General features: G+C 42.6%; 1 long non-coding RNA gene across 4 annotated transcripts in view; it reads left to right on the top strand.

The window, feature by feature from the left end:
* The window catches only part of LOC129502640 (uncharacterized), a 50894-nt gene that overhangs the window by 1207 nt on the left and 27731 nt on the right, over positions 1 to 21956 (top strand). The window lies entirely within an intron of this gene.

Here is a 21956-nt window from a genome sequence, read left to right as displayed (position 1 = left end):
ATGAGGCCCTGTTTCGGGATGGAGCAGTGTGGTATGGGGGTCAAGGACATAGGTGTTGGCATCTGGCAGCCATAGGGTGTTTGCATCTGGGCTCCTCCACAAGGGGTCCTCTGGCTGCAGAGCCTGATCTGGGTAGGCCCCGCTTTCTCGGCTGACATCTGGGGTCATAACACCACTTCTTGAAGCTCATGGTGAGAATGTGACACCTGCCCTTTACTGAGCTACTGCTGTGTGCCACAGACCTCACTACTTTCCAGGGGGTTTCAAATTTAATTCCTCTAACAACCTCACGAGGAAGGTATTGGTTTTATCTGCGTTTTACAGGTGAAGAAATGGAGGCTTAGGGAGGTTAAATACTATGCCCAGATGTAGATTCTAGTGCTCTGCTCCACACACTGCCTGACCCAACCTTCTCCATGTGGATGGTCTGGTGGGGACAGGGACGGGGGCTTCTGGAGCATGTGGGGTGGGGTCTTGGACAGCTGAGAGTCCTCACCTGGGAAGCCGGGAGGTGGCAGGGGCTGGGACTGTGCGTGAGCTAAGGCTCTGGACCTCTGAAGCATCTGCATTGTTCCATCCAACTTCACTTGCAAAATACACACTCAAAGGTAAAATTGGAGAAATTTAAGATGGTGATTACTGAGCGTCAAAACCCAGGCATGGGTGACCCCTTGAGGGCTGGGCCTGTGTGACTGCACTGGGCAAACAGTCACAAAACTGACCCATAATGCTTTTTATGGCATGAACTTTTCTAAAGTAAGAAGTGTGTGTGTGTGTGTGTGTGTGTGTGTCTGTGTCTGTCTGTCTTGCTGTGTATTGGGTTTCCTAAATTGGGAGTGGACTCATCTACATGGATGTGTGTATATTAAAACATCCAGCAGCAACTCAACCAGTGTGACTCTGGGAAAATGAGTGCAGTGTCTGGTTATCTGCATACATGGAGTCTCTGCTGTTGGTTCAGTGGCCACACTGAAGACACCTGAGTGTGCAATGCTCCTCCCTGCCCAGTTCAAAGAGGGTTTAGTTCACATCTTCCTTGGGAGGGAGAATAGTGCTGTGGCTAATAGCTTCCCTCCAAGGACTCCAAATACTTGGGATTATTGATCAAATAATCGGAGACTGCAATTTTCTTGCCATTTGACCTTGGGTCAACTACTTAACTCTCTGGAAGCTCAGTTTTGCCATCTGTAACATAAGCGAATGGTACCCAAGTTCTCTGACTCTTTGAGGATTATAATGACAAGGGCATGAAAAGCATCCAGCACAGTGCCTGGCATGTATCGACACTCAGTAGATATTGACCGCTGTCATTATTCTTGAGTTTAAGAACAGCAACAGAACTTAAGAATTGTGTGTGGGGGGGTGGGGGGGGTGGGGGGGGTGGGAGGGGGTAGTTAATTATCAAACTGGAATAGTATCAAGGATAAGATGAATTAATGAATTCTGAGAACTTTTCTCAGTAGTTTATTATCTAATAATAATGCTTGAGATGTGTTCATCATTTTATAGCCCACAAAGCACTTTCTTACACATAATTCCACTCTAGCCCCGCAACACCCTTGCAAAGTAAGAGGAATGAGAAATTTATTATCCTGTTTTACAGATTGAGAAACTAGAGGCCCAGAGATTAATGACTGCTCATTTATTCAACAGTCATTTAATGGGCACTTACTGTGTCCAAGACACTATGCTAGATTTGGGGATAAAAATGAGTAAGAGGGGTTTTTCCCCCTGCCCTTTTGAAGAAATTATTGTGGGTCAGGGTAGCTAGAGCAGGCTTGCAGGAGGATGCTGACCTTAAGGTAATGTATCTGTCAGGATAAATCAGGTGATGGTGTAGAAATAGCAACAACAAATTTCTGGGACTTAAAGAAATGAAGATTTATTTCTCATTCATGCTATTGGTCCATCATGGGTCAGCTAGTGGCTCTGCCCCCCCCCCCCCCAATTTCACTCTGAACCAGACAAGTGGAGCAGCCGGAGGTTGGAACATTGCCGGTTGTGGTAGTAGAGGAAACAGATCTGAAACTGGGAGGGTCTCACACCAGCAATCAAATTCTTCAGTCATGGGCCAGACTTTTAATATGGTTGCACCCAACCACAGGGGGGCAGAGCAGAAAGTAAAATTCCACTATGTGCCCAGAAGGCAGAAAGCTGGAAATATTTGGTGAGCAGATGAATAACTACTCCAGCTGGGCAGGCTCTGAAGGATGGGTAGGAATCAGGTGAATATTGGCCAGGTGGGTTTGGTGGGGAGCGTAGAAGGGTGAAGAGGAATTGGAGCCTTAAAGAGATAGAGGCTGAAAAAAAAAAGATAGAGGCTGGTAGGAGGTATGGGGGGGTGGGGGTGGGAAACAATGGGAGAGACAGGAGGCAGAAATGCGCAAGGCGCTGGGGGAGGAATAGTGAGTCTGCCAGTCTCACTGGAAGAGTTTGACTCAACAGTTTATTTAACAAGTACTGACTCAGCTCCTATGTATATTAAGCGCCGGGAACACAAAAGAAGGAAAAGCATGGTGCCTACCTTTGAAGAGCCTACAGTCCAGTAGGAGAGCTAGATTTTGTACATGGAACAAAGAGAATCAAAGTATAAGAATATTCTTATTCAAAGTATAAGAATATAAGAAGAATAGTGCTTATGTTTGCCGGGTACTCTTCTGGGATTTGTACATATTTGAACTTATGTAATCATCTTGTAGCTTAACAAGGTAGATGCTATTATTCCCATTTTATGGGTGACAAAACTGAGGCATGGAATGGCTAATGGAGAGCAGAGGTGGGCTTCAAGTCCAAGGACTCTCAGCCCAGTGTCTGTGCTCTTAATCCAAAAGCTTTACTCTACTGTTTTTTGTTTGGTAACTTGTGAGTTGGGGCTGTGCCTCTACTCTTGGATGGCAAGTAGTTTTGCCTGCAGATCCAAAATGATAGATTGTTATTGGCTGCTTGGAGCTCTGTGTTGGGAAGAGTTCCAAGACCAAGCTGGGACTCAGGGAGGAGAGAGTGATGTGATTAATTAGTAATGCCTGCCACGGCATGAGAGCTGGTATTGTCAGCACAATGTATTTGGTAACTCTTGTCTATTTAATGCCCAGGGCGAAGTGGATTTAATCAATTTATTAACAATAAAGACAAAACCAAACAACTAATTCATTGACCGTTTGCCTCACTTTTCAGTCTGTTTTCTTTCTTCAAGGCTCCATCATGTTTATGGCAGCCTAGGTATTCCTTGCTTGAGCAGTTAGCTTTCCTTCCTGGAGATTAATGTTTAAAATATCAAAACTGGAACCCCTCAGGCAATCATAACACCTTAATTGTCAAAACAACAAAAATATCAGCCATGGCCAATGTTCAATCCATTGCACCCCTGGTAAAGTCATCAGCCGGGATGGCATGGCAATGACAATAATTAAAAAAGGATTCTAATTGCTGAGCCTGATTTCTGTGCAAGGAAGAAACCATCAGTTAGCTTGGGGAATTCAGCCATGAGAGAACCCAGCTGTAGTGTGCATCATTAGGGGAATTCCTGCCCGGAAATGTTGTAAGGCTTTCCTCTGAGGGGAAGGTTCTAGAAACATGGTCTCCCTGCACCTCCTTTTCTTGGCTTTTCTTTCCTGGGTACCACTTCTACCTATACTCAGACTTTCATTTCTTTCATATTATTTCCCATACATTCCTAGGAATGGATCCCAAATCTGGGTGCATGGAGATATAGCTAGAACTTGGAGCTCAGAGCTCAGATGATGAATAGGTTTCTTCTCCCTGGCCAGCTCTGATCAATTGCTCGTGGCTACTGAAATGCTGAGTTGAGAGGGTTTGCAATGGACGCAGCCCAAAAGTATATAGGGATTTATTAGTGATGTCTGCAATGAGCGTGGGCTAGGGACAATAATTTGTGTAAGCTTCCACTGGCTCTGCCAAGATGGAAAGCCTGCACTGTTCCTACAGCTGTGATGTTAGTGAATGAGCTTAGGGTTTGGCCTGGAGAGGTACTAGTTCGAGTCCTATCTCTTCTCTTGGATACGTCACTTACCTCCTTTCAGTCTTAGTAAACCTTAAGTAAAAATAATCCTTCTTATCAAGTGGTTGTAAGTATTGTAGGGATGATGTACATTCGTTCAACAAATATTTGTTGAGCACCATGGGAGGTGCTGGAGGTACAATGGGGTGGTACATTATGGACATGATTCCTGCCCACACGAGCTTATTGTCCAGTGTGGGGGGGATATATTTGTTTTCTAATGCTGTAACCAATTACCACACATTTAGAAGCTTTAAACAATATACATTTTTATATCACACGTTCTATGTGTCGGGGGTCTGGGCACAGCTTAGCTGGCCCCTCAGCTCAAGGTCTTATAAGGTTAAACTCAAGACATCCACTGAGTTGTTCTGTTCTGATCTGGAAGCTTGACTGAGGAAAAATCCACTTCCAAGCTCATTTAGGTTGCTGGAAGAGTTTACTTTCTTTCCATGGTAAGACTGTAGGCCTTGGTTTTGGCTGACTGTCAGCTGGATTCCATTAGGCCATAGAACATTGTCTCCCTGCACCCCCAACCCCCATCTCTTTTCTTAACTTTTCTTTCCTGGTTACCACTTCTAGAAGCTACCCATAGAAACTGCCCATGACAACTAGAGGCTTCTTGTAGCTCCCTGGCCATATGGGCTTCTTCAACAAGGCCAGTTACTTCATCAAGTCAGAAAGCAGAGTCTCCTGCTCCAGTCTGCTGAAACGGAGTATTATGTAACCTAACATATCCATGGGGGTGACATCCCTTCACCTTGCTGTATTCTATTGATTAGAAGCAAGTCATAGGTCCTACGTATATTCAGGGGGAGGGGATTATATGAAGGCATGGACAACACGGGGTCACTGGGATCATTGGGGGGTCACTTTGGAGTCTCTCCACCACAGGGACATACAAACAAGAGCTTGTGTATAAGAGAGTATATACATAAGGGACACGTAACCACAAGAATAACAGTAGTGTGATAGTTGCTATGATGAGGAGATTCAGAGTGTAAGAAGGCCTAGATTGGGACACTCAAACAGTTTCAGGGTTGTCAGGACTTCTTGGAAGAAGGATTTTTCAGACTGAGACACAAAGGATGATCAGGGTTAGCCATGTCATAGGATTTTATCCAGATGCTACTTCTTCTCATGACTGTGTGCCACCCAGAATTGGAACACATCTTCAGATAGGGTCTTTCAAGCACTTACAGTGAGACCCATTCCATATTTGTTCTGGGATCTTTTCTTTGTTAATGGACCCCAAAGAAAATCAGCTCCTGGACTCAAGTTTTACAAGATGATAAGGAGATGAGTACTAGGGTGAGAGGGAGATGGCAGGTCAGGAATGGGCTTCTAGGGATTCTCTGTCCAGCTAGTGTCAATTCCCACTGGTTCTCCCTTGGAAGGAAGAGAAACTGATGGATAGAATGAGAAACCCACTATCTGGTTCAGAGTGGGCCTATAGTTGAATAATCTATGGCCCAACAAAAGCTTTTCCCATTCCATACAGATCTGTTTAGAAATAACGAGAACATTGACAGTGCCATCCAAAGTCATGTCCCAATTTGTTAAGCTTTTAGGAGGCATTACTTGCTGTTTTTGAGAATAATGCATTATAGTTGTGAACATTTGTTGTATGACAGGCACTGGCTAAGCCCTAAGTGCTTAGATGGATTATCTATCCCAAGAAGAAGCTTCTCAGGCACCTGGGTAGCTCAGTAGGCTAAGCGTCTGCCTTCAGCTCAGGTCATGATCCCAGAGTCCCCTGCTCAGCGTGGAGTCTACTTTCCCCCCCGCCCCTCCCCCCATTCTCTCTCATAAATAAATAAAATCTTTATTAAAAAAAAGAAGCTTCCTCCATGTCTTCTAACACATGAAATTCTGGTAGAAAGATTATCTGTGCCTTTCCTTGCTGCCTATTAAAACCTTCCTCATCCTGCATGCTCCACCTCAAGTCCTACCTCTTTTAAGAAACTGGCCATGAGCACCCCAGGGCATATCATCCCTACTACCAAGTTTATCACCCCATCAGCCTCTATCTTCCATCACTTATAACAAGAACCATAGCATTTTGGTGCTCTGACTCACCTGTCCCTTTCTAGCCGCTCTTCTACCTTATACTCTATCTATCCCCAATCAGTCTGACCACAATAACCCTGGTCTCTCTTCCTGCAATTCTTGCCTCCCTCTGCTCCATCCTGGGTATTGTGAACAGATTGGATTTTCTAAAGTTCAGTCTCGATTGTGTCACTTGACCCCTCAAAAACTTCCAGTGCCTAATGTTTAATCCACACCAATTTTTCTTTTTCTTTTTCTTTTTCTTTTTTTAGTGATATCTACATGCAATATGGGGCTTGAACTCATGATCTTGAGATCAATAGTCACACACTCTACTGACCAAGCCAGCCAGGTGTCCTTAATCTGCACCAATTTCACTTCCAGCAATTTATCTCAGGCATATTTGCCCATGTGTGAAATGATGGCTGCCATACATACCGAGTGCTGGATCACTGGTAGTAGCAGCAGACCTGAAGCAACTTGCACATTCATCAATAAAGGCTTGGTTAGGGATCCCTGGGTGGCGCAGCGGTTTGGCACCTGCCTTTGGCCCAGGGCGCGATCCTGGAGACCCAGGATCGAATCCCACATCGGGCTCCCGGTGCATGGAGCCTGCTTCTCCCTCTGCCTATGTCTCTGCTCTCTCTCTCTCTCTCTCTCTCTCTCTCTGTGACTATCATAAATAAATAAAAAAATGTTTAAAAAAAATAAAAAAAATTTTTTTAAAAAATAAAGGCTTGGTTAATAAGATCTGGTACATTTGTAACTGTGGTTTTTAAGCCTGGTTGCACATTCAGGTCACCTGGGTGTGGTATATTAGAATGGTCTCAATTTCTCTGCTATTTATCTTATTGAGAAATAGAGTCTAATGCCCTTTTTCTTGTTTAGGGACTTGCTTAAGTAATAGAAGGGTGTCAAATAGATAGTCTGAGACCTCCAAGGCTAAGTTATAAGAAGCTTTGTAGCTTCTGCATTGGCCTCTTGGAACTTAAGTTCTGGGATGAGCCAACTGCTAGGTGAGAAGTCTGACTATCCTCAGACCACTATACTGTGAGGAGGCCCAAGTTAGCTGCATGAAGCAGGGTGGGTTGGGGGAAAAGAGAGAGAGAGAAAAGGGGGGGCTCTATTCGGCCCCAGCCCAGGCCCTAAGCATGTGAGTAAGGAAGCATTTTTGTATATTTCAGCCTCTAGAAATATGAAGTAGACAGTAACCAAGGCTTCCAGCTGATGTCAGAATCAAAGCCCCAGATCCGTGGCTCCAATCAAACCATGCCTGCTATCTCCCATCCATTCAAACCACCCCACCAGAGTGTGCCATCCACCCCCAGTTGCTGTGGAGCATAGACAAGCCATCCCTACTATACCCTGCCCGAATTCTTGGCCCTCCGAATTGTGAACATAACAAACTGGTCATTGTTTTATGATTCTTAGCTTTTGAGGTGGTTTATTGCAGAGAACAGATAACTGGAACTCCTGGGGATCTTTTAAAATCTTCCCAGGCCATTCTAATGAACAACCATGCTGAGAATCACTGGTCCATACAATTAAATGCTATCTATCCATTTGAAGTGAATAAAGAAGTTCTCTTTGGGGTCACCTGGATTGGCTCAGTCAGTGGAGCATGTGACTCTTGATCTCAAAGCTGTGAGTTTGAGATTACTAAAAAAAAAAAAAAAAAAGCAAATTAACTTTAGAAAAAAACTTTAGAAAAAAAGCTCGCTTTGTTCTGCTCTGGTATGATACCTAACTTATATTGTCAAGGGGTAATTAGAAAGTTACTGGAACAATTTTTATTTTTTTTAAAGATTTTATTTATTTATTCTTTTTTTATTATTATTTTTTTAAATTTATTTATTCTTGAGAGAGAGAGAGAGAGAGGCAGGCAGAGATACAGGCAGAGGGAGAAGCAGGCTCCATGCAGGGAGCCCGACGTGGGACTCTATCTCAGGTCTCTAGGATTAGGCCCTGGGCCAAAGGCGCCACTAAACCACTGAGCCACCCCGGCTGCCCAACAATTTTATACTGTGCTACCATTTGTGTAAAAGAATTATGTAGGTACGGATCGTTTCTGGAATAATATATAAGAAAGTGGTAAGGAACTTTTGTTGGTACCAGAGAGGGAGACTGCATGGCTGGGGATCTGAGGAAAATTTTTTTTACTCTATGATAGCGTTCATATTTTAAAACACATAAATGTGCCAGTTTAATGGTAAAGAAATTCTGCCTGGAAAAAAAAAGAAATTATGCCTGTTGCTTACCAAATCCTTTAGCCTGATCTGGCCTCAACCTTCATTTCTAGGCTTATTATTTACTCCTATGATTTTACATTAAAAACTGGTTGTGTTAAGAAGAATAACGGCCCCTCTCCAAGATGTCCTAATGCCTGGAACCTGCAAGAGGGACTTTGCAGATGTGATCTAATTAAGTAGTTTGAGATGAAGACATAATCCTGGATGATGTAGGAGGGCCCAGGGTAATCCCAAGGGTCCTTGTGAGTGAGAGAGGGAAATAGAAGTCAGGGAAGGAGAGCTGTGGAAGTTAGAGGTTGGAGTGATGTGGTTGCTGACTTTGAAGATGAAAGAAGAGATGCCCTGAGGCAGGGAATTTGGGCAGCCTCTGGAAGCTGGAAAAGTCAAGGAAACAGATCCTCCCTTCCCCAGAGCCTCCAGAACCAAGAGATCCCTGGGAACACAGTGACTTTAGCCCATTGAGACCCATTTCAGACTTATGACCTCTAGAACTATAAGGTAATAAATTTGTGTTGTTTTAAACACCAAGTTTGTGGTAATTTGTAACAGCAGCCATAGGAAATTCACACACTGGTGTTTCTCCAGATGGTGATAAAAGAAATAGGCCTTTCAAGGGAATATTAATGAAAATAATTAAAAAGTTCTCCAACATAAAACAAACAAAACTAATAGATTATTATAGTTTTTAATCAAGTTAAATGAGGTATAATTTACACACAAAATATGTATCAAAGTGTATGCATTTTATGTGTACAGATCAATGAGTTTGACATATACATACATCGTAATCTAGCATCCCAGTCAAGATATAGAACATGTCCATTACTCCAGAATGTTCCCTTAGGCCCCTTCCGATCCCCACAACTCACCCCAGGTAACCACTGACTTGCTTTTTTTCCCACTAGACAAAGTATTTTTTTTTAAAGATTTTCTTTCTTTCTTTTTTTTTTTTTAAGTAGGGGAAGGAGCAGAATGAGAGGGCAATGAGTATCTCAAGTAGACTCGGTGCTGAGCCCAGAGCCTGACGTGGGGCTCGATCCCTGGAGAACAAGATCATGACCTGAGCTGAAAACCAAGAGTTAGATGCTTAACAAATTGACCACCCAGGGGCCCCTAGAGAAATTATTTTTAACTGTGGGGTTTCTCAGGATCTTTAATATGTTGAGAGGGTTGTGAATGTCCAAGGAGAGGTGCTATGATCAGGGGTTGCATGTCCAGATTTTTTTTTTTTTGACCATGAGTCTTTTTGTTCTAGAGCATCTCCCAGAATGAGGGGCTCTCAGAACACACCTGAGAAGTGCCTTTCTGCTCACCTGCTCAGCTCAGGTGTTTCCTACCTCTTAAAGTGCCCATCTCTAGCCTTTGAAAATGTACTCATGGACAAGCACTTCCATGAAGTAGATCTTTCTCTCTGCTAAGTCTTATATTCTTTGTTTCACATCTCCTGCAGGACACACATTGCATAATGGTTAATATTATAGCAATATTACATTTGCATTATAGACACATGGCTGTATGGTCTTTTCTGAGGGCAGTGAGTGCTATTTGCTTTACTATTACATGATTATGAGGAAATGCTCAAGTGTTCATCAAAGTCAAAGAAGCTATGCTCCAAAGTAACTGTCGAGCTGCCCTAAACTTGGGGCCGTCACTGGCTAAAACATTTTGAGGCTCTGCTTCAGACACCCATAGCTGTGTGAATTTAATAGGCTGATGGTGAATGACTCCCTCATCTTCTTACCCCATATCAGCCCAGCACACTCCTGAGTCCTATGGATTTTATTTCAGAATGGTCTCTCCCATCCTTAGCTTCCTTCCTATGTCCTCTGCCAATGCCCTGTTCAGGTTCTTACCATGTCTCACCTGCATTATAACAACAGCTTCCTAGATGGTCTCTCCTCAGTCTTGCTCCTCCTCTTATCTACATTCCATTCTAATGCCAAGATCCTGATCTTGTTCTTTTGCCTGAAAATCTCAGCACAGTTGCCCTTTGCTTGTAAGATCACATTAGAAGGGCTAGCGTGGCAAACTTGGTCCTCCCCACATGAGAACCTTTGCCTCTTAAGCTTCACCTCCTGTTCTTCTTTTCCATGTCCCCTCGATTCCAATGACTGTGGCTTCTCACAGCTTCATGGGCACACTGCCCTTTCAAGATGCCATGTTGTTCTTTCAACTTGGGATGCCCTTCCCCTTCTCCATCTGGCAAACATCTAGTCATTGGATGACTGTTCCAAATATCACCCCAGGAAGACTTCTCATCTTCCCAAGATACAATGAAATCTTTTGCTTCATTACACGTCAGTAGTAACTGTATGCATTTCTTTGGCATAGCTCTTACCTAACCGCATCACAATGTAGTGTATCGGTTTAGATGCCGTTTCCCTCATCACAACGTGAGATGTGTGAAACACAAGTGACCCACTTTATCTCTGTATCCCCAGCACTTAACACAGTACCTAGCAAAATGTCTTTGGGACTGATAATGTCTAGTATTTACTGAGTTTTTACTATGTGCCAGGCACTGCATTAAGTATCTTTGTGGGTTAACTTGATTAGTTCACTTCTCACACAGCCCTATGAGGAAGATTGTTAATGGTTCTGTTTTGCAGAAGAGAAAACAGCCTTGGAGTAGTCAGAAACTTTCTGGTACAGCTGTTTTTGTCTATTTCACCCAACTGGTAAGCGGCAGAACTTGTATTTCAACTTGGGTTTATCCCATTTGTTCTCCTAATGCTCCTTACTAGTATTTCGTGAATGAATGATGGGATAAATGAATGAATGATGGACACAGCCAGTTATTGGAATATTTAAAGTATATATCTTCGAGCAGCAGACCAGGACCATTTCCTTGGCTTGGAAAAGGAAGAGGAAACGTCTCAGCAGAGGTAATAGCACTAGGAAAGCCTGAAGACAAAGGGGTACGACTCAGAGAATTAGAAGACGTTCCCTAGGATACAAAGTAGTAAGTGACAGTGTCTAGAATCTCAACTCAGGGAAGGTTCCAGGATGGGGCCCTGAAGCTTGGCTCCTGCTTCCAGCAGCCCCCTTCTCCAGGGAAATTCCAATGCTAGGCTAGGCATTTCCAGTTGCAGGTTCAATGAGTCAAGAAGGAGCTCCCTGTCTTCTGGGGAAGGCCACCCCTTCCTTCCCTGCCAACCCCCAACGCTCTTCTCATCTCCAGACCTGAAGGATAGTGTCAAGAAGATGTCAATGTGTCACCAGGAAGAATTAGTGTTGCTCAACAAGCCTGCACTTCCCTGGTCTGTTCACTCTGTCTTCTATCGTGCCATTTCAGACCTTATCTTATACTTGTAGCATTTATTTCTTCTCTCTCTCAACCCATTAACTTGATTCCTATTTCAGGTAAAAATCACAGACACTGAAGGAAACCTCTGGGAGCTCTGTTACTTTATTTACCAGGTTACTCACGTTGGACACATAAGTTCGACCTTTTCAGGCATTACTGGTCAGACTCTCCATGCTCCTTTATCAGGCTGGACTCCCTGGTGTGCTCCATCTCATCCTCCACCTTCGAGAATTTCATCAGCAATTCTTCCTCTCCAGCACTCATCAGTGGATCACTTTTATCCACATACACACATGCTGTTATTTCTCCTCCCCGGGGCTTGCATGTACTGTTCCCTTTACCTGCCATGCTATTCCAGTAAATATTTGCAAAGCTTGTCTCTTTGTTTCCTTTGGCTCTTTGCACAAATATCATCTGACCATGCTGTTTAAAAGTGCAAAAATCGCAGAACTATGCTCTCCTTTCCTTTTGGAAGCAACAAGAAAGAAAAATGTGAAAACAAAGATTTAAAAATTTTTAAAAAGTGCAAAAATGTCACCCTCCCCATCCCATTTTAATTTTACTTTGTAGTATTTATCACCTCTTGACACATATGGACTATTCATTTGACCCTCCAGGGCAGGGATTTTTCTTTTTCTTTTTCTTTTTTTCATTGCTGTATCTCAGCACCTAGAATAGTATCTGGCACACAACAGGCCCTAATGAATGTTTGTAGAAAGAATGATTCAGTGACTTCCCTTCCCTGACATCCCTGCTGGTTTGTAGCAACGGTGTGATTTTTCCTTACAAAGAGAGAGAGCTATTCAGAAAGATATTACCACCCACCGCTTTCACTCAGAAGTTCTTAGCACAGAGCTTCTCAAACTTTGATGTGCATTTGAATTGCCTGGGGGCTCTTGTTAAAATGCAGTTTCTGATTCAGCAGGTCTGGGGGCCTGAGACTCTGCATTTCTAACCAGCAACCAGGTCCTATAGATGCTGGTGATCCAGACCGCACATTGAGTGGCAAGGCTGCTTTGGTCATCTTAAGCATTGGTCTTTTTTTTTTTTTTTCTTAAGGAATAGAGTGAGTATACATATTTACATAGTGCATTTACATATTAACTGTGTAAACATGACACTGAGTTTAAGCAGTTCTATGTTCAATGTGTTTGTAACTGTAGTTTACTAAGTTTGTGCAGAGTTTCATCCAGTGTTATATACGCCCGGGGACGAAAAGTTGGTAGTCTGTTGAATGATGACTGTCCATTGTCTGGGCAGATTTAGTTCAGTTTAGTTTCGGTGTGTGTGTGTGTGTGTGTGTGTGTGCAAGAATAACATTATTGAGGCTAATAAGTTTCCTAGCAATTGTCTGATGCAATGTGCCATGTTTTGGCAGGAAATCAATACAAAGACAAGTCCTGCCTTTCCGCTCAGATGATTATTACATCACTCTGCTTCGGTCTAGAGAACAATATGGAGTGTTTCTTATGATAATCACCAGAATCAATTAGTTTTAAAATCGTAGAGACTCCCTACACGGTGGGTACATTTTGTGTGCCCCATAGAGGGACCCCGCTGGGGAAAGGCAGGCAGAGACTGAAAACCAGCCAACACCCCTTTGCCAAGCCAGGTGTTCTGGCTGGAGTTGCATTGCCTTTTTCACCTAGAGAGGGTGCCTTTTTGCAAACTGAATAAAAGTAGCTGTTGTTTGGTGACTGGTCCTAAAGCTAGAGAGCTGCAGAGAAAAACAGGGAGTGCTGAGCACAGCATTTGGGTTTTAGGGAGGTGGAGATACAGAGAGCCAGAGCACTTGTTCTTATCAATGTCAGCATCTAACATTTATTGAGGTCTTAGGATGCACGAGGCCCTAAACCAATTGCTTTACATACATTGTCTCATTTATTCCCTATCACAGCAACCCCCAAAGTTAAGTAATAGTATTATTTATTTCTTCCTTCTTACAGAGGTCTAAAACTTGGAGAGGTTAAGTGACTTGCCTGGGGTCACAGAGCTATGCTAAGTGTAATTTTTAAAAATACACATTATAATCCTCAGGTAGGTATTAAATTAATCAAATTAAAGTACAAATTGTATCATATCAAATATTTTATTTGAGTCATTAATTAGTGCAAGAACCAGTAAGATGTTAAAGCTTACCCAAAGAGCATTAGAGAATTTGGGTATATGCAGGTGATTTAACAAAGAAATATAAGGATGGTGTGGTAGCCTGGAAAATGCTCCTCCATCCTCCGAAGATGTCTATGTTCCAATGCTGGAATTTATGAGTACATTACCTTAAAGGTAAAAAGCACTTTGCAGGTGTAATTATGTTGTGAATTTTGAGATGGGTAGATTATCCTGGATTATCTAGGTAGTCCAATATATTCATAAGTGTCCTTATATGAGGGGGAGAGCAGGAATATCAGAGCGAGAGACAGAAGAGCAGAGGCTAGAGTGATGTGCTTTGCAGGTGGAGGAGGAAGAGGCCACAAGCTATAGAATGTAGGTGACCCTAGAGGCTGGAAAAAGCAGGGCTACACATCTTTTAGAGCCCCCAGGAGAAACCAACCCTGCTGACACTTGATTTTAGCCCAGTGAAACTGATTTTGGACTTCTGGCTTCTAGAACTAAGATGAATTTATATTGTTTTAAGCCCGAAGATGTGGTACATTGTTATAGCAGCAGGAGGAAATTAATACAGAAAGATTACTGGATTAGATGGAAAGCTGGTTAATGTCCAACAGGGCCATAAACCATAACCCTTGGAGCTAATTCTTCCACCAGAGTTAAACGATTTGCATCTTTACTGGACCTAAATTTACAAGTTAACCTCTGCCCCTGCAGAGATGAAAATTGCCTGGTCAGTACAAAGTCAAGTCCAACACTGCACCAAAAGAACACCCAGTAGTCCCTTCTGGATATTCTCAAGTTTAGGACACTCTTCTAGATAGCTAGGAAGTGGAGGAGCTGGGATTTGAGCAGGGTTTTTCCAAGTGCAGGGCTTACCTTCTCACTAGCATCAGTTGGTAGAGTAGCAAGGCAGTCTGGGACAAAGCAAATTGTGCATGGGAACTGAGAACATAGCCCAAAGACTGTCAAGGTGAATTTACCAATTCTTTCATGGTGCTTCCCCTGAACACAGGACTTTCTCCCTTCCTGGCCAATGGTGGAAGTTCCTACTTAGAGGCAACTGGCTGGCTCAGTTGGTAGAGCATACAGCTCTTGATATCGAGGTTGTAAGTTCAAGCCCACATTGGGTATAGAGATTAGTTAAAAATAAAATCTTTAGGGGTGCCTGGGTGGCTCCGTTGGTTAAACATCTGGTCTGACTCTTGGTTACAGTGTAGGTTATGACTTCAGGGTCATGGGATTGGGTTCTATGCTGAGCATGGAGTCTGCTTGTCTTTCTCCTCCCCTCCTACCTCTGTTCACATTCTCTCTCTCTCTCTCTCTCATAAATAAATAAATAAATAATAAATAAATAAATAAATAAAATCTTAAAAAAGAGAAATTCCCGCTCTAGCTTTCTGAGAACTTAGAGTCAAGCTTTTAAATAAGTGGTTAAAGTAGGCTCCCAGTTGGTGTAACTTGAGAGGTGTAGTATGAAGTTGAACTCTCACCTCTACTCCTCCCCACCTTGTTTAGGAGCAAAGGTCCCTGAAAGTCTTTTCTTTAAAAATATGTTACTTGGTTAAGCATCGTAATACATTGTCTAGCAAATGCTTGGTAAAAGTTTGAATTGCATATGGTTTGGGGGAAGAGAGAAGTGAAGACTTTGGGGTTGGGGAATAACTAAAGGAGCAAGTGAGAGGTGCTAAGAACTAGCATGGCCTTTTTAAGAGATGGTGTGGTGAAGGTTCTGACAGGTGCGGGGCTTTTATAGGGGAGTTGGAGCTGTGGTTGGACTGGTAAAGTGTGGGCCAGTGTCTTGATGAGGGCTGGGGAACGTAAGTTTACATTATAAGGCAATTATTCTTGACACTGAGTAAGCATTAGAGTAAACTGGGGAGAATTAAGAAATGCACCGACCCTATATCAGTTTGCTAGGGTTGCCATGACCAAGTACCACAGACTATGTAAACAAAAATTTATTTTCTCATGGTTTTGGAGGCTAGAAGTTCAAGATCAAATTGTCAACAGCATTGATTCCATCTGAGACCTCTTCTTGGCTTGTAGTTAATCATCTTTCCTTGTGTCTTCACATGCTCTTCCCTCTGTAGCTATGTCAAATTTCCTCTTCTTATAAGGATACCAATCAGATTGGATTAGGGTCCATCCTAAAGACCTCATTTTAACTTTACCTCTTTAAAGATTCATCTCTGAATATAATCACATTCTGAGATACTGAGGGTTAGGACTTCAACGTAGCAATACTGGGGGGACACAGTTCAGTATATAACAGACTCCATCCCCAGAGGCTGATTCAGGCAATCAGGAATGGGGCTGAGACTTTGATATGGGAAACTCCATTTTAATGTATGCCCAGGAATAACAACCACTGCTGTGGGGTCTACGCTGCAGGTGATTGGGAATGAAAACTGAGGAATAAGTGGGTAGATTTCTGCTGGTGAAAGCCGTGTACCTGGCTCACCAGGATGGCTTTGGGAAGATCATTCAAAGATGTTGTGCATTAGTGGTTTCCTCTGTGAAGTGAAGACAATAGCTTGGCCTGCCTTCAAGCAGGAGGCCGGACTGGATATTTTTTGAGGTTTCTTTCAGTTCTAAGATTTCTTATTCTGGAAGCAGTGGTAAGGTCAGTTTATGGTGGTGGTGAGTGTTGGAAGAGACAGGGAGAGAGTCACTTTTAATGTGCTCATGGCCACCACTGCAGCATCCCAGCCCTACCACCATTACCATCATTAGCAACATCACCAACATCACCAGGTTCACCACCATTATTATAAGCACCATCACCATTGCCAGTGTTCTCTCTATGCCTGCTGCCATCACTCCTCCTGCACTGGCATCAGCATTTTATCATGAAAAGCAACTCCATCAAACTCAAATCCCTGTGCCTGTGCTCCATATTTCCCTTTCCAAGAGGCTGAAGTGTTCCAGTTTAAGGCTGGGGCATAATCTTTCTTTTAATTTTTTCATTTAGGACTTGGTCAGTAAACAGTGACATAAACCCAACCAGACATGGAATAAGCAAAACGGAAACTTCTTGGCTCAGAGAAGAGCAAGGGCAACTCTGATTTCAGGCATGGCCAGATTCAGGGCTCAGATATAATAATGTGTCTTGCCTTTCTGTGTGGCTTGTGCTCTCTTGGCTGAGTCTCAGGTTCCCTGTGGTGGCAAGATGGCAGCACTAGCCTTGTCCTCTCAGATTTCTTGTATAATGGAAAAGAAAATAATAGAATTAAATAATTCAAAAATATTTATTGAAGGGTGCCTGGGGGGGTTCAGTTGGCTTAGTGTCCAGTTCTTGGTTTGAGCTCGGGCCATGATCTCAGGGTCCTGGTATCCATCCCCCCATCAGGCTCACTGCTCAGCAGGGAGTCACCTTGGGGAATCTCTCTCTCCATCTCCCTCTGCTCCTCCTGTCTCTCTGCCCCTCCTCCACCTCAGATGTTCTCTCTCTCAAATAAATCTTTAAAAAAAATTTATTGAGGGCTCACTGTATGTCACAGGCTCTTCCACATGCTAGGAATACAGAGAGAAAGAGAAAAGCTTCCTCTTGTCATGGGGCTTTCACAGGAAAGCCCTTGAGGGCTCTGATTGGATGTCTTTGGACACCTGCCAGCTGTGAACCAATCACTGTAGCCAGGAGTATGGGATGTGTTAATTGGCTTGGGCTGGGTCATGTGTCCCACTTAGGAAATGTCCTTTCTTTCTGAGTGCAGGGACTAGTCATAGTTCTATTTGTGATGTGCCCTGGGGTATAACTCAGGGACTTGTCAGTAGTAAGCAAATGAGAAATAACATGAAAGGAGTGAACAACTGAGTAAGCAGAGGAGAGAAAGTGTGTGATAGGCAAATGTATAAAAACACTTTAAATGTGGACAGAGGTAAACAAATCAAACCATAAAAGGATGGCTATCAGCTGCCAATCAGAAAACAGATATAATATTAATTGTAGATTATTTCCTAAAAATATTTGCACTGTGTGTTTCTTATCAGGATAAGAAAATCCTGCTCGTTATTCTGGGGAGCATTAGAAACAAAAGGAAAACTGTGGTTACTTTCCGAGTTGTCCTTGGGCCACCAAACCCAGGGATCGCTCTGGGACTCATACTTTGAGGAGCAGGTGAAAGAAGAGATGAAGAGGGCTTACAGCTGGCAGCTAAATATGTTGATGTCATTATGTAAATGTCTGCTACCTTCATCTTTCCTCTTTCACTCTCTCTGCCTGCAATGGGCAAGTAGGAAACATTTCTCCCCAGTGCCTGAGGTTCTTAGGCACAGCTTCTCAGTTCCTTTGATACAGGCTGCCCTTAGTGTTCCTTTTATGTGTATTTCAATTGGTAAAAAAGTAGAAGGCAAGAAAAAAGTCTAGAGGAAAAATTTATACCTCTAAAACTAGCATGTAAAAGAGCCTTTCATTGGTTTTGGATACTCAAAGTCTGGTTTCATGTATCTTGTACAGCATCTAGATAGTTCAGCACTTGCAGGAATATGTGTGTTTTCATTCCACCATTCAAGGAAGGACATGCAGAGGATGCATCAGAAGAGGTAAACTAAGTTATTAAGAGGAACCTACATTTGAGCAAGAGCTCAAAGTCTATGAATTCAAGGATGGAAAGACCAAAGCTTTGAAGAAATAAGCAAATGCTATGAATTCACGAAAGACATAGAAAATATGTCTGTAAATGAACTTGTTCACCAAATTTCAAGACTCAAATAAGAGGGGCACCCATGAAGTTTCAAAAGGCTAAAAGAATCACAAATCCTGAGTGTGTTTTCAAACAATGGGGATAAACACTCAGAATTCCATGACTTTTGACGTAGCAATGTTTGAAAAGATAAAGTCCTTTGAGAATTTGGATAAATTCATGGATGACAGACCAAGAGTGAGTCTTCAGAGCCTGGAGGATGCTCCAGATGCAGCCCTGCCCACAAAGGACAATCACATCCACCCTCAATTCTTCTGTCAGAGATGGAGTGTAAGACAAGTGTCCAGATGGATCATGTGCAGGCCGAGGACAGCTCTCAACAATGATTTGACAATAAGCGAGGAGATCTGCTGTGTATTTGAGGGTTTGGTTTTTTGGGTTTTGTGGGGTTTTTTTGACTCGATGGTTACCAGTAGAATTAATACCATGAATAAATGATTTAGCAAATAAATAAAGGAGAATGCTGAATAAAGGGTTTTTTGTAACTTTTAATTTTGAAATAATTATAGATTCATGGGAAGTCGCAAAAATAGCAGAGTCACATATACTCTTCACCTAGCTTCCCCAGTGGTGGTATCAAGCTGTAGTACAATATCAAAACCAGGAAACTGACATTGGTATGTTACTATTAACTAGACTACAGATCTCATTTTGTTCTTATCATTTTTGAAGTGAGTGTGTTTGCGTCTATGTAATTGTATTCATGTGTAGATTCCTAGAACTACCATCACAATCAAGATGCACAACTGTTCCAAGGAAGAACTCCTTCACACTACCTCTTGCATTCCCACTTCCCTATCTTCTCCCATCCCTGGCAACCATGAAGCTATTCTCTATTTCTATGGTTTTGTCATTTATTATCATGTTACAGAAGTAGAATCATACTTCAAAAGGCATGTGACCTTTACAGGCTGACTTTTTTTCATTAACATCATGCCCCCAAGGACCATTCAGGTTCTTGCGTGTGCCAATGGTTCATTTTCGTTGGTGGCGAGTGTTTCATCATGGATATACGAGTTTGTTCCACTACTCACCTATTAAAGGACATTGCAATTGTTTTCAGTATTTTGCTATTATAAATAAGGCTGCTGTGAACATTTGTGTACATGTCATTTGTGAATATAAGTTTCCGTTGTTCTGGGATAAATGCCCAAGGACTGTGGTTGCTGGGTTCTATGGTAAGTGCATGTTTAGTTTTATATGAAATTGCCAAACTGTTTCCCATAGTGGTTGTACCATTTTACATTGCCGCTAGCAATGTCTGAGAGACCTAGTTTCTCTGTATTCACATGAGTATTTGGTATTATCCCTATTTTTTTAAGATTTATTTTTATTTATTTGAGGTGGGGAGGGACAGAGGAAGAGGGAGAGAGAGAATCTTAAGCAGACTCTGCACTAAGCATGGAGCCTGATGTGGGGCTCAGTCTCACAGCCCTGAGATCATGACCTGAGCTGAAACCAAGAGTCAGATGATTAACTGACTGTGCCACCCAGGCACTCTTGATATTATCCTTATTTTTTACTGAGCTATTTGAATAGGTGTGTAGGGATACATCATTGTGGTTTTAATTTGCATTTTCTTAATAACTACTGATGTTCACTAACTTTTCTTGTGCTTCCTTACCATCTGTGTCTCCTCTTTTTTGAGATATTTGTTCATGTCTTTGGGCCATTTTCTAATTGGATTCTTTTTAAAAAAAAAGATTTTTAAAAAAGTAATCTCTATACTCAACATGGGGCTTGAACTCACAACTCTGAGATCAAGAGTCACAAACTCTACCCACTGAGCCAGCCAGGTACCCCTTAATTGGATTCTTTATTTGTTTTTGTACTGTTTGTTGAGTTTTGAGAGGCCTTTATATAGTCTTCATACAAGGCGTTTGTCAGATATATGACTTGCAAATATTTTCTCCTAGTCTGTAGCTTGTTTGTTCATCCTTTAAATGGGGTCTTTCACAGCAGAAAACAAATGGAGGTTTTAAATTCCCATTTAGAAAAGCCTGACCTGTACTTGAGAGCGCTGGGCATGGTCTCTCCATTGGTTACCACTCATCAGGGCAGATCATGGGTCTAATTCCCATTTGGATGTGCTCAGTCAGCTTTAAAATAGCTCACCCCCCCAGGGGTTAACTCTATTCAGTGGCTACAGGTCAGTGTTTTTCAGAACATCACAAAAAGATGAGCTGACAAAGAGCCGTCCACCACTGAGAGAACAATTCGAAGGGCAAGTCCTCACTGATCCAGGAAGTGAGTCTGGAGCATCATCTCTTCTTAGAAAACTGGAAAATGCACCATCACCAGGATGGCGTGAAAGCCAGCATTCCAAATGCCCGGAGGGTTCTCAGGCTGTTTCACCACAACATCAAGTAACAAACAGACTTGAATTCACCGGGTGAATTTAGCCAAAAAAGAGGGCCAAAACACACATGGAATTCAAAACCAGAAATAATCTCGAGTTTGAGTCATCCAATGCACTTGTCTACATTGATTGCATTCACCAGATAAAAGTCAAATCCACTCCATGAGGCAAATGCAGCCTTGACTCAGGTTAAGGGTTGCTGCCATGGGGACTACAAGAGTAGAGATTTTCTGACACACTGCCGGCATGAAAGGAATGGATTACAGCTCCGTCTTATGTAAATTTCCACTGGGGGAAAAAAGATTAAAAGGAAAAATAATCATGCTCTAGTCATTTTCATTTAAGGTAATAAGATCCTTTAATTCCTTCTTGGAAAAAGAGGCAACAGCTGTCCTGTCATAAATAGTAAGACACTTGACTTGACATTTTGCAGGAAACCAATCTTTAGCTGAAATTTTGACCTAATGGTTGCACTAAGTTATGTTTTTGAAGAGGAAGATAGATTTTCTTTCAATACATGACATAAGCCGATTGGCCCCAGCAGGAAGAATTAAATACAAATTGTATCAACCTCAGTGTTTGAAGTAGACAGAGAAATCTTATCCTTCCTGTCTCTCCTGTCCAGACTGAGTGGGTTCTGGAGGAGGGCGAGCTATCAGATAAAGACTATTTCACAGAATTGGTAAGTGAACTTGGATGTTTGCTTCTGCGACATTCATTGTCTTTCCATTTTGGCTGTAGCTCCCAACTCTGATGTGTGGGTACACCTCACCCAGCCCTCAGCCTGTGTGCTCACTTGAATGAACGACCACATGGCCCTTGCACAGCACTTTGATTTAGGTGCTATCATTATTGTTATTACCATTTGCCAATTGGAGGACTTCTTCCCAGGCAGGGTGACTTGCTCAAGGTGTCAAAGCTGGTAAGTGGGAACACCTGGATTGGAACCCAGATGGTCTGACTCTGGAGTCCATGGTTTCAAGCCTTCCCAGTGTCTGCCTCTGTCAGGCTGGATGTCCATCTTTAATCTCCACCTGTAGCCCAGAATAATAGCTAGTCTGGTTGTTTTTCTCAGGGGCCCAGAAGTGTGGAGTGTTTTTTATGTGAGTCATTTGGAGAAGTTTGTCTTATCTTGGGAATTCTACTGGCAGCTGAGGAT

Source organism: Nyctereutes procyonoides, unplaced genomic scaffold (genome assembly GCF_905146905.1).
Source record: "Nyctereutes procyonoides isolate TBG_1078 unplaced genomic scaffold, NYPRO_anot_genome, whole genome shotgun sequence".
Taxonomy (NCBI): Eukaryota; Metazoa; Chordata; class Mammalia; order Carnivora; family Canidae; genus Nyctereutes; species Nyctereutes procyonoides.
Note: the sequence above shows the minus strand (reverse complement) of the source record. Positions and strands in the feature narration are given on the sequence as shown.